Source organism: Pseudorca crassidens, chromosome 1 (genome assembly GCF_039906515.1).
Source record: "Pseudorca crassidens isolate mPseCra1 chromosome 1, mPseCra1.hap1, whole genome shotgun sequence".
In the NCBI taxonomy this organism is placed as follows: domain Eukaryota; kingdom Metazoa; phylum Chordata; class Mammalia; order Artiodactyla; family Delphinidae; genus Pseudorca; species Pseudorca crassidens.
In genome coordinates, this window is record NC_090296.1 from 1,590,328 (window position 1) to 1,603,173 (window position 12,846).

Below are 12,846 nucleotides of genomic sequence, written 5' to 3' on the forward strand. Positions count from 1 at the left end.
CGCCCCCGGCGGCTCAACGGGCCCTGCCCCCGCGCCCACCCCCCCGACCCCCTCCGACCGGGCCCAGCCCCCTCCCCCACTCGCCCCCACAAGTCTGTCCCCAGACCCCTCCCCTCACGGTCTTCGTACCGCCTCGGCTTGGGGACCCGCCCCTGCGTGCCGGGGGCAACCCGGTGGCCGCAGCAGCCCCGCGTCTTGGCTCTGAGCCCGCGGTTAACGCTTAACCAAGCTCCGGGAGCCCGTAACTCGAACCGCACCCCTGGGCCCTAACCTTTGGCCCCGCCCGCCCAAATGAGGGGTGGAGGGCGAAGGAGGTGTGGTGAGCCCCAGAGGCCCGCGCCCGCCCTCTCGTGCTCCACGCGCCCCAACCCCGGGATTTCGGCCGGGCTGGGTGAGGTGGGTCGTGGGCGTCGACGCAGTCCTACCCTCTGCTGACTGCGGGCCGGGCCCTGCCCGAGGGCGGGGCGTGGGTCGCGGAGTGAGTTCTCACGCGCTGCTCGCTCCGCGCTGGGCGCTACAATAGAGGTATCCGGTGTCCCGAGAGCGAGAGGGGGAAAGGGCTTAACGCTGCGGGCAGGGGCGCTGTGGGAGACGCCTAGGTGGGGGTTTGCCCTGCAGGCATTCCTGCTTTACTGGTGGGGACTGGCCTTGACCGAGGGAGGAGGTGCGCAGCGAAGCCAGGGAAGTCCTGGGAGCTGGGGTTGAGGAGGCGTGTGCCGGGGAGTCTGGGCTTTGTGGCCTGGGCGGCTGGCGCTTCTGAGCGTTCACGGTGCCCTACACCGGGAGCACCAACCCATGGTCACCAGCCCCCGACAGAGCCAGGCTTGGGGGTTGGAGTGCGGAGGGGGTCCAGCACCCTCGAGTACAGAGGGGAGCCCCATACCCACTACGTAGTTGGAAACCCACCTACAGAGGGAAGAGCTATGAGGGTGCAGGGAGTGTGCCGGACGGTGGGCGGCGCCACCTGTGCGGGACGCACCGGAAGAACCTGAGTTGGGAGCGCGGACTGCTAGGGGTTGGGGTAGTGGGGGGAGGGGCAGGCCAGGGGAGGGACCTGTAGCCAGGTGATCAAGGAGCTTGGACTTCGTCCCAAGGACAACGTGGCGCCCAAGGAGCGTTTGCTGCTGGCTGAGACCTGCTCACATGAGGCTTTCAGAGAGCTCCAGGTGCCAAAGGGCATGGAAGGAAGAAGAACAGGAGTGGGGGGTGGGGAATGGTCAGGTGTCCAAGCCTACTCCTGGAATGGAAGAGGTGGGGGCAGAGAAGTGGGCTGGGCCTTCCCGGTTTGCCCCCCAGACCCACCTTCCTCCGTCCCCATGGCCTGCGCTCTGGGCCGCATCGGTGGCCCCATCCCCCACTCTCCCCTGGCTTCCGGGTGAGTTTGGAAGCCAGCCCAGAGGTTGGGGAATTTCCCCAGCTCCCTCCCGGCTGGGCACAGACCTCTCCTCTCCCTGAGGTCCTCTCCCTGAGGTCCTCTCCCTGAGGCCCCAGTCCCTACCCTGAGGCCCTTTCTACCCTCTTAGGGCTCTGAGGCCAGCCCCTACCCGGGTCTTCACCACCCTGTTGGTTTCGCCTACCCCTTGCCTGCACCTTGGTAAATGGACCTTTTATAAAAGTCCTTTTCTCTCTTTGCACCTTTCTCCTGCCAGGACGCTGACTTCCTCCAAGTCAAGGAAGAGAGAGGAGGCAAAGACGGCACCCAGTGGTCACCTGGACCCCCTACTGTCACTGGGAAACAGGTGAACAGGCCAGGAGAGCAGGTGTGCAGGGGTCAGCTGTTGAGAGTTTGATGCAGAACGATGGAGAGACCTGGGGACACTCAGGTGAGCTGTTCGGGACAGAGCTAGGGGCAGCTGGAGGCCTCATCAGGTGTGGGTGATACTTGGAGCCAGAGGGAGGGTAGAAAGAACAAGGTAGACTAGCCAGGAATCCACAGTGAGGACTGGAAAGGAAACCCAAGGAGGGGTGAGGCCACAGTCTCCCCAAGGTTGCATTGAATGCAACCTGTAAGAGTAGCTACAGGATTTTTTTTTTTTATAACTATGTGAACCTATCCTGAAATCCATGAGGAAAATAAAGGTGCAAGAATAATTAGCCTGCAAGTACTTGAACAGACATGTCTCCAAAGAAGATAACCAAGTGGTCAACAAGCACGTGGAAAGATGCTCAACATCATTAGTCATTAAAGAGATGCTAGTCCAAACCACAGTGAGGCGCCACTTCACACCTGTTAGCATGACGACTATCAAAAAATAATAATAATAATCAGTGTTGGTGAGAATGTCTGTGGAGAACTGAACCCGATGCATTATTGGTGGGAATGTAAAATGGTGCAGCCTCCATGGCAAACAGTACGGCAGTTCCTCAAAAAATTAAAAATAGAACTACCATACAATCCAGCCATTCCACTTCTGAATATATGCCCAAAAGAATTGAAAGCAGGGACTCGAATAGATATTCGTACACCTGTGTTCATAGCAACGTTTTTTACAATAGCCAAAAGGCGGCTGCACCCCAAATGTCCTTCAGTGGATAAATGGATAAGCAAAATGTGGTCCATCCTTACAATGGAATATTATTCAGCCTTAAACAGGAAAGAACATGGATGAGCCTTTAGGACATTGTGCCAAGTAAATTAAGCCAGTCTCAAAAAAGCAAATTCTTTATGATTCCACTTCTACGAGGTCCCTAGAGTAATGCAATTCTTAGAGATAGAAAGGTTGTTGGTTGCCAGGGGCTAGGGGATGGGGAGTGAGTGTTTAATGGAGACAGTTTCAGATTTAGGAAGATGAGAAAAAGTTCAGGGGACTTCCCTGGTGGCGCAGTGGTTAAGAATCCGCCCGCCAATGCAGGGGACACGGGTTCGAGCCCTGGTCTGGGAAGATCCCACATGCCACGGAGCAGCTAAGCCCGTGCACCACAGCTACTGAGCCTGAGCTCTAGAGCCCGCGAGCCACAACCACTGAGCCTGCGTGCCACAGCTACTGAAGCCCACGCGCCTAGAGCCCATGCTCCGCAACAAGAGAAGCCTCTGCAGTAGGAAGCCCGCGCATGACGACAAAAAGTAGCCCCTGCTCACCACAACTAGAGAAAGCCTGCGTGCAGCAACAAAGAGCCAACGCAGCCAAAAATAAATAAATAAGTAAAAAATAAATAAATTTATTAAAAAAAATAGTTCAGGAAGTGGGTGGTGATGATGGTTGTATGATGACATGAATGTACTTAGTGCCACTGAACTGTACCTTTAAAAATGTTTGCAATGGTAAATTTTAGGACTTCCGTGGTGGCGCAGTGGTTGAGAATCCGCCCGCCAATTCAGGGGACACAGGTTCAAGCCCTGGTCCGGGAAGATCCCACATGTGCGGAGCAACTAAGCCCGCGTGCCACAACTACTGAAGCCCGCGTGCCACAACTGAAGCCCACGCGCCTAGAGCCCATGCTCCACAACAAGAGAAGCCACCACAATGAGAGAAGCCCACACACCACAACAAAGAGTAGCCCCCGCTCGCCACAACTAGAGAAAGCCTGCACGCAGCAACAAAGATCCAACGCAACCAAACATAAATAAATAAACACTAAAAAAAGAAAGCTCACATTTCTTGATAAAAGGTAAATTTTATGTTTTTATGTGTTTTATCACAATTTTATAGATTATTTTTATTTATTTATTTTTGGCTGCACTGGGCTTTCGTTGCTGCACATGGGCTTCTCATTGGCATGGCTTCTCTTGTTGCGGAGCATAGGATTTAGGCGTGCGGGCTTCAGTAGTTGCGGCTTGTGGGCTTAGTTGCTCTACGGCATGTGGGATCTTCCCGGACCAGGGATCGAACCCGTGTCCCCTGCATTGGCAGGCGGATCTTAACCACTGCACCACCAGGGAAGCCCCCACAATTTTAAAAAGTAAAGAAAAAAACCAAAAACAATAGCCTGGGCTTCCCTGGTGGCGCAGTGGTTGAGCGTCCACCTGCCGATGCAGGGGACGCGGGTTCGTGCCCCGGTCCAGGAAGATCCCACATGCCGCGGAGCGGCTGGGCCCGTGAGCCATGGCCGCTGAGCCTGCGCGTCTGGAGCCTGTGCTCCGCAACAGGAGAGGCCGCAACAGTGAGAAGCCCGCGTATCACAAAAAAAAAAAAAAAAACAAAAAAACCCCAAAAACAATAGCCTGTATAATTCTAAAAAAGAAGGCGCCAGTCCTGCCAGAGGGTAGAATCTGTCACAGAGCCGACCGGAACATTCTGTTATAGGTGGTTGACTGAACACACAGATCAGAGGTCCGTGTGATCATTTAGCATACTATTATTTGGCATTTAAAATCTGCGAGGAAAAGGGCGTTCTTTAATAAAGGGTGTTGGGACAGCTGAGCAGCCATCGGAAGGAAACATGACATTGGACTCCTATCTCACTCCAAAGTAAATTCCACATGGACCAGAAATACAAATGCCAACAACAAACCCACAAAAGCATTTGAAGAAAACACAGGAGACTGGAGACAGTTTAATAGTCTCACCACGAGGAAAGCTTTTCCCAGCATGATAGAAGCACAGGTCATAAAAAATTTTTTGATAAATTTAAGTAAATTACAAATTGCAACATTTTGCATAGATATAACCTTTTAAGTCCTAGGATGTGCCGCAAACTGGGAAAAGCTTGTTGCTAACTCATACCTCAACGGAAGGGCCAACTCCCCAGCAGAGCGGGCCTGTGAATTAGTAAGGATGGGGGCCGAGCGTCTCACTGGAAGTTGGGCAAGCAGCCCAGACGCATGCAGAAGGAAACCCACATGGCTGTTAGCTGAAAGATGCTTAACTTCACCCATGAGCAGAGAAATGCAAATGCACGTGACCTTCAAACTTTGGAGGTTTCGAAGAGGGACGGGACGGGAGTGGTGGGGAGACGGGAGCTAGGGTGTGAGTCTGAGGTTGGAGGTGGGGCGACAGTGCCCATCACCTTACAAAAGCCCTCGTCCAGCCAGCCTGTCTGCTTCCCAGGATCTGTCCTGCAGGAATACTCGCGCATGTGCACCAGGCCTAGTCGAGATTTTCATCGCTGCTTTGCACCTAAAGCAGAGCTAGAAAACGGCTCGGCCTCGGTCCGTCCAAGGGCACCGCTGAGGGACGCCAGATGCCGTGCAGCCGTGGGCACCACTCGGTGGCTCCCTGGGGGGCACAGCACCAGCTCCTCAGTGTTCTCAGAGAACCCGCAGCCCCCTCTCCCTCCTCTGCACTGTCTGGTCGCGGGGTGGCCCCTGCACGCGGGAACTGGGGTTGGGGAGACCTCATTTCCACCCTTGGCCCGAATTTTTTAAACGAGGAAGCTGTATTAACAATGACAAGATTTGCTGTTTTCTGTAGGGAATAGTCAGGAGGGGGCAGGGTCCCCGTGCAGAAAGAGGCGAGGGAGCGGAGCGGCCAGCATATCCTGGGGACACGTGGCTCCAGGGCTGGGTGGGGCGGGGCACCGAGTTGGTGCCTGGGGCTTGAGGTAGAGCTGCAGACCCCCTGGGGGGTGGGAGTGGAGCCAGGGGATGCAGAGAAAAGATAAAAGCAGGCCTCCCATCCCCCTCCCATCCGGTCCCCAGCCCTAGGGCCTTGCTGCCCTTTGAAGCCACTGGACTCGGCGGCCTGGCCCACGTTCCTCTGGCCTCCTCCTCAACCCCGTACCCCGCTCGCCAGGACTTCGCCGAGGTTCTCTGGTCGAACTCACATAACCTGAGCATCTGCCAGCCTAGCGGCCCTGTTCTCTGTGGTCGAGAACCGTGGAACCCCGGCTGTCCCTTTGCCTTTGGATTTTTGCATTTAGTCCCTAGTTTCACGTGCATTTGCTGCTAGTGGGAGAAAGAAACCTCAGTGCTGACACAGAGGTGACGGGCCCAGCCCCTGCACCTTCCCAGAGTCAGGCGCAGGGCCCGTTCTTCCCATCCCGATTGTCTGTCCGGCCTTGCTGACCAGACACCAAGGTCAGCTGCAGCCAGGAGCTGGGCCTTCCTGAGGGGCCGGCTTCCCACTTGTGTGTCTGCTGCATGGCTGCCCAGGCCTGTTGGAGCTGCCCGGCCCAGGACACGACAGGGATCGCCTGCAGGCCTGGGCCCTGCCACACCGGGGAGAGTCCTGCGGGGCTGGTCTGGGCCAGGCAGCTGGGGCAGGGTCCCGCTCAGAGGGGGGAGGCAGGTGGCCCAGCGGAGGTGGGAGGACCCCTGGCCACTGTCCCTGTCCTCTGGGCTCAGCCTCAGGGCTGAGGTAATTATCCTAATTATCCGCGAATGGCAGGGGGGCAGTCCTAAAGCCTGGGCCGCACTTGTCCATGTTTCATTATTCGGCCCAGCTGAGCCCCGCAGCTGAAGGGTCAGGCTCCAGGCCAGGGGATGGGGGGCACAAGTCCTGCTGGGGCCTGGCATGGGAGCAGCGGGTGCTGGACTGTGGCAGGACAGTCATTGGCCCCTGCACCCCTAAACCTGAGGGCAGGTGGGAGGGGCTGCCAGGCTATATCCCCATAACCCCTGAGCCTCCCTCTTGAAGGACACAGTGTCGGCCTGCACCCCACGCAGAAGTCACCCCTCAAAGGGAACCCAAGGGTGGGCAGGGCAGTGGCCACGCCCCACACACCCCGCCGGCTTCATGCCCCCATTCTCTCCCTCCTCCATTCATGCCCCCTCCCCTAGGTATGCCCCCTCCCCCATTTGCTCCCCTCCCCCCATTCGTGCCCCCCTTGCCCCCCTCCCCCATTCACATCCTGGCCACGTGCTGTGAGCATTGTGCTCCTCTGCTGTGGGTGTCCTCTCTCGCGCCCTCAGGCTGGAGGGCAGAGTCCATCTCTGCTCCGGGTCCAGGCTCTTATACTCCCCCCGCACACACACACCCCCATAACCCTGCAGCTCCCGTGACGGACAAGGCGGGTGAAGAAGGGCTGCAGGAGTCACCTCCTCCCGACTCGGGGTGACCCTTTCTCAGGGATCCCCCAGGGAACAAGGAATAGCTTTGCTCACATCTGCAGCACCGCCTCAGCCCTCCTTCCACCACGGCAATCCTGAGGGCACCCACTCCAAAGCCTCCCGCCCTGTTCCTTCCAACAGAACCAGGTGCTTTCAGCCATCAGTGCAGAGCTCTTGATCTCAGGGAAGATGCGCCAGACGCAAAGCTGGGTGTGGGCACAGGCCCAGTTTTTGCCCAAGTGAGGTGACTTCTGCTGTCGGCCAGGGAGTGGAGAAGGGTGCTTCTGGGAATGCTGTTCCTCCCATTGAAGAGATGAGGGGAGGTAAGACACTGTGAGACACAGTGAGCCATCTGCTCACCGCCTTTGCTGGCTGAGGTGTGATGCTTGGAGCTCCAGCAGCCATGATATGAGCAAGAGGAGAAGACCAGGACCTGGGCAGCAAAGCCGGTCCAGATCCCTGCCTTTGCTGCTGAACTGGACCCAGAATAAACACCTCATTCTTATTAAGTCAGACAGACAAGAAGCCCTCATTGTCTCTTAAGCTACTTTGGGTTGAATGCTGTGTTCATTGCAGCCCAGCCATCTGTGTAGCATAACATGTTCAGGTCGGCTTTCTCCAAACTGTTCTTGGAATATTAGTAATCACTACATCTATGAAAGAAAAGGCCATTTTGGTGATTTTTTTTTTTTTAATAAAAATGTGGTACCCATCCCCCCACCAAGCATGACCACCTGGAAACCACCGATGAGGTCCCTTCTCTCTAGGGATGGTGACATTGGACATAGGCTCCATTAGCCCTCCTCCAGGATGAAGCATGTGCCAGAGACCTGGAGAACCCCGCTGGGGCTGAGCTTTTGAGAATCTGGGTGTCGTCCATTCCATCAGCCCACACACCTCAGGCCATGCTGAGGAGCACATGCTAGGACGGAAGGCAAAGAGCACATCGACATCTGCAAGACGTGCTGTTCCTCCAGAGCCTTTGACCTCGAACTAGGAGCATCACTGTTAGATGTTAGACGTGAGTTAGATGTGAGTGGAGGCACTGTGAACATGTTGGAGGAACGGTGCGCGGCATCCCTTCCCCTCCCTTCCTATTGCGACAGACTCGTTTGGCAATTTTCTGTCAGATGTTAATTCTTGCAAATGCCCTGTGCCACCCACCGCTGGTGAGCGGTGGCACAGGTGACAATGGTGACCACTGCCAGCGTAGTAGCAGAGGTGACCCTCTCGAAGCTCTTCTCCCAACGGGGTGGTGGTGCTGCCATCTTATCGGCCATCCTTCCCAGGGCTGAGACCTGCCTGTGGATCTCCGAGTGTTACCTCAGGAAGCAGCAGAAGAAATCAGGCTCCCGACAGGTCAGGATGCTCGAGAGGGCGGCACTCAGACAGCCTGGTGGCCTTCCTCGTGGCCACTTGGCTTCTCCTCCTGCATCTGAAGTGGGACAGTGAAAACTGCCACTAGAACTCCAGGCCACTGAGGGTCACTGGAGGAAGACAGTGGCTGGAGGTGAGGTCTCCCCGTTGGAAGGTGAATGGTAACATCCACGGGTGATTTGTTGAACGGCTAATAAGAATGGATTCGGTGTACAACCCTCCAACGTGGTGCCACGTGCACATGCGTGTGGCAGCCTGCGGGGCTGCCGAGGTAACGCCCTGGTGCCTCTGTAGTCAGTGAGACTGCATCTTCTGTGATAGCCCTAACCGAGGACTTCTTAATATATTGAAATGCCCCTTCTTATTAAGCAAATGCCTTTTCATTTTGATGCACAGAATGGAATTTTTTGCTTCATGTCTCAGATTTATATTATTTTTTTAACTCTCGACATTTACTTCCTTTGTGTATTGTAAGTCACGTACATGTGCTCTTTGTACAGTTGTAAAATTTTAATAAAAATCAACATATTTTTTGAACTGCATTACATCAGCATTTATAGACGTCGTTACGCACAACCTACCTTGGAGTCCCATGTGCGCACTGGCCGGCGCCTGGCATCTGCTCTGTCCCCTGGCAGCGCCCACGGCCCTGTCCGCTTGTTGCTCCAAGCCAGGTACCTTGCTTTACAATTTCAGCCCATATCATGATGCCCATCAATGTTTGTTGCACCCCAAACACATAACGCTGTGCAGACTCGTTTCTCCTAGTTCCATGGCTCAAACAGGAAGTATTAAAACGCAGCAAGATCTTATGGTCTCAAACCGGACCCAGATCAAATAAGCAGAAACCAGAATTCTTCCAAGTAAAGATAAGTGGTTGCAGCCTCCCTGAGGCAGGAAAGGCCAAACGAACGAACTCCCAGGTATCAGAACAAGACCCTGCATGTGGCTAGCACGCTGCTTCCCTTTGTGGTACATAAGCGGCTTTCAGACTGTTCTGGAATGGGACTAGGGCTGAGTTAGGTGTAAGATTCCCATGCAGAAACCACTCGCCTGGGGAATCACACGGGCTTAAGATTCTTGTGCTCTCTCAGGTGAAGTTTCATGAGCAGGAAAAGAAAAGATAAATAAATACTCTATCTTGATATGTTTCCTTTCTTAATATAGTTCTTACTAAAATAAATGCAACTTGATTTCTCTTATTACTGTTATAAAATTTAAAACACACAGGGACTTCCCTGGTGGTCCAGTGGTTAAGACTCCATGCTCCCAATGTTGGGGGCGGGGCATGGTTCGATCCCTGGTCGGGGAACTAAGATCCTGCATGCCACATGGCGCGGCCACACACACGCACACACACACACACACACGCAATTTTGATAATTTCTTACGTCAAGTAAATCAAGTAGATTATTTTCACCACGTACCAAGCAAGTCCATAGCACTCACTATAGTTTATAAGACCACTTAATGTTTAATCGTGCTTCCAGATATGACAGATAGCAAACATCAGACAAAACCTTGTACCAAAAGCAACTCTAAAAGCCATATTTAAAAATACATAGCTGGGGGGACTTCCCTGGTGACGCAGTGGCTAAGAATCAGCCTGCCAATTCAGGGGACACGGGTTCGAGCCCCGGTCCGGGAAGATCCCACATGCCGCGGAGCAACTAAGCCCGTGCGCCACAACTACTGAGCCCGTGCACCTAGAGCCCGTGCTCCACAACAAAGAGAAGCCACCGCGATGAGAAGCCCGCACACCGCATCGAAGAGCAGCCCCCACTCGCCACAACTAGAGAAAGCCCGCGCGCAGCAGAGAAGAGCCAACGCAGCCAAAAACAGATAAATTAATTAATTGATTTTAAAAAATACACAGATGGGGACTTCCCTGGTGGCCCGGGGGTTAAGACTCCATGCTCCCAATGCAGGGGGACAGGGTTCGACCCTGGTCAGGGAACTAGATCCCGCGTGCTGCAACTAAGACCTGGCGCAGCCAAAATAAATACATAAACATTAAAAACCAAACAGCTGTTTGAAGGCATCGGCGAGCAACCGAGGCAGCCGGGACTTGAGGGGCTGGAGACCCTGACCGAGGGAATCACCTTGAGACGAGCTGTCGTTCTCGGCCGCTTTCCTCCGTGGGGAAGCTTGCTGATTTGTGGGTGATGCTGAGACTGGAGGCCAAGGAGAATGTGGTAGCACAGCCACGGCCCGGGGCAAGGGCCTGGAACCACTGAGCGTCGAGGGGAGCTGGGAGGCCCCGTTCCAGGGGCAAGGTGTGGGAGCCTGGCCAGGAAGTGGAGACAGATGAGAAGGTTTTATTTATTTATTTATTTTTGGCTGCGTTGGGTCTTCGTTGCGGTGCGTGGGCTTTCTCTAGTTATGGCAAGCGGGGGCTACTCTTCGTTGCGGTGCATGGGCTTCTCATTGTCGTGGCTTCTCTTGTTGCGGAGCACGGGCTCTAGGTGCATGGGCTTCAGTATTTGCAGCATGTGGGCTCAGTAGTTGTGGCTCGCGGGCTCTAGAGCGCAAGCTCAGTAGTTGTGGCGCACGGGCTTAGTTGCTCCGCGTTATGTGGGATCTTCCTGGACCGGGGCTTGAACCCATGTCCCCTGCATCGGCAGGCGGGTTCTTAACCACTGCGCCACCAGGGAAGCCCAAGAAGGTTTTAAACGTGTGCTCTTTTCCAAGTTGGGAGAAGGTGGCAGACCGGACTTTGAGACACCTCCGCACGCAGTGGAGGGACCTGGGGAGATGGTCCCTCTGTCCCTTCCGAGTGACCAGATCCCCAACCAAGACCCTAGTCTCAAAGCCAACCCACTTCTCCTTTTCAGTAGCAGGTGCTCGCGGAGAAGGGGCTCTGCTTTGTAGGGGCAGGCCCTGGACTAGCCTGCGGGGAGGGGGCAGGGGGCCGGCACACGGACAGGTAGTGTCCTGCCACCCCGAGAGGCCCTGGGGTCACCGCGGGCAGGAGAGGGCAGGGGAGTCACGAGGCGGCCGGGAAGCTCTCTGCTAAGCTGGTGGCTGCTGTGTTCCTGCAGAACTCCTCGGGGCCGGAGGACCTGAGCCCAGGACCCTGAAACCGGTCCAAGCTCAGCTGCGCCTGCCAGGGTGTCAAGTACATGAGACCTCCCCCCCCAATCCCCAGTCTGCTACCTGCCCCTCGCCACACCTAGGAAAGAGCACGGGCCAGAGGAAGCGGGAAGGTGTTGGTCCACAGGGAGCGGGGGAGGAGAGGATGGAGGCCGCTGGGACGAGGTGGCAGGGTTGCGCTCAGCCCCATTTCCTTTTCGGGGATGGGAAGGGCAGCGAAGGGCGTCCGTGCAGAGAGTGCAGGTGTCGGAAGAGGGAGCCCAGACTCGGTAGGAGGGGCCCTGGGGCCTGGGGTGGAGAGAGTCAGCACTGGCCCCAGGCGGGAGGGAGGGACCCCTCAAGGACTGAGCACTACCCTGTGCCGGTCCCTGGAGGCCTGGCCTTGCCTTGTCCCTGAGAGCAGCGCACACCACCTCCACTTACAGGTGGGCCAGCCAGGAAGTCTCTGTGACCCTGACGGGTGACAGCATGGGTGACACGCCCAGCAGAGGGGCTGGCCTGTCTCCTCCATGCCCCGCCCCGGGGTGGGGGGCAGGCTCTGGGCTCCCCCTCCTCGGCCCCCAGACCTACAAGTTGGGGTCTCACAGTTACACCCCAGGCTGAGAGGAGCCATCAGCTAAAAGACCCCTGGCTCCAGGTGGGCAGGAACCGGCCATCAAGGCCTCCTGTGATGAGCGGGGAGGGCCGCCCGGGAGCTGGTGGGGGCAGCTGGTTTGTCCTGCAGGAACCCAGGCCGGGCGGTGACAGCTGGGGGCTGAGCGGGGCTGCAGGAAGAGCAGACCTCTGCTCGCTCGCCTTCAGAGAACAGACAGCCTGAGCGTTGACTCTATTCCATTCCACAGGGAAAGGCGGGACCCCTCCCCCGCAGCTGAGGACAGATGGTACAAAAAGATAGCCACCCCACTTATGAATATAGATGGAGGTGGGAGGATTAGCATAAGCAATGAAAAAGAAGAGTGAAAAGCCCCCTCTTGTTGAGGAGGATATGCCTGAACACCAGACAATCTAAGAGGCTCTAGTAAAAACTACTGGAGTGAATAAAATAATCTGGTGAACAGTCAGGAAGAGAAGAATATAGAATAATCCATCACTTTTTCTATTCCGATAATGAGCCTCTAGAAATGAGGAATGTATTCCATTCCCTACAGTGACAAAACAAACAAACACACAACCTTAAGAAGTCCACTAAGGAGGGCACAGTGTCTATATGAAGAAAGCTATAAAATCTTACGACATAAAGCAAGACCTGAACAAAAGAAAGGAGTACATGCAGAGCCCAGGAAGGTCCTTTCAATGGCTAAAATAATCTTAAAATTTGTATGTAAGAATAAATGCCCAATAACAGGCAAGAAAAGACTGAAAAAGAGCAAGGGAGGGTCTGCCATCCCAAATATGAGGCCAACCTCTAAAGCTACTAATCCGATTAAATGCGGTATCGATCTAGGAAT

At 55.3% G+C, this 12,846-nt stretch overlaps 1 long non-coding RNA gene across 3 annotated transcripts; it reads left to right on the forward strand.

Moving 5' to 3' along the window:
- Positions 1 to 133: 133 nt before the first annotated feature.
- Positions 134 to 3,732, forward strand: LOC137210646 (uncharacterized). Of its 3 annotated transcripts, XR_010936675.1 has the most exons (4): positions 433 to 525; positions 1,095 to 1,166; positions 1,650 to 1,823; positions 3,274 to 3,732. It is a non-coding gene; the product is annotated as an uncharacterized lncRNA (long non-coding RNA). The 3 variants fall into 3 exon arrangements; XR_010936670.1 differs by lacking the exons at positions 433 to 525; positions 1,095 to 1,166 and adding an exon at positions 134 to 396 and having other exon boundaries at positions 3,274 to 3,730; XR_010936667.1 differs by lacking the exon at positions 433 to 525 and having other exon boundaries at positions 1,034 to 1,166; positions 3,274 to 3,730.
- The last annotated feature ends 9,114 nt before the right edge of the window (positions 3,733 to 12,846 follow it).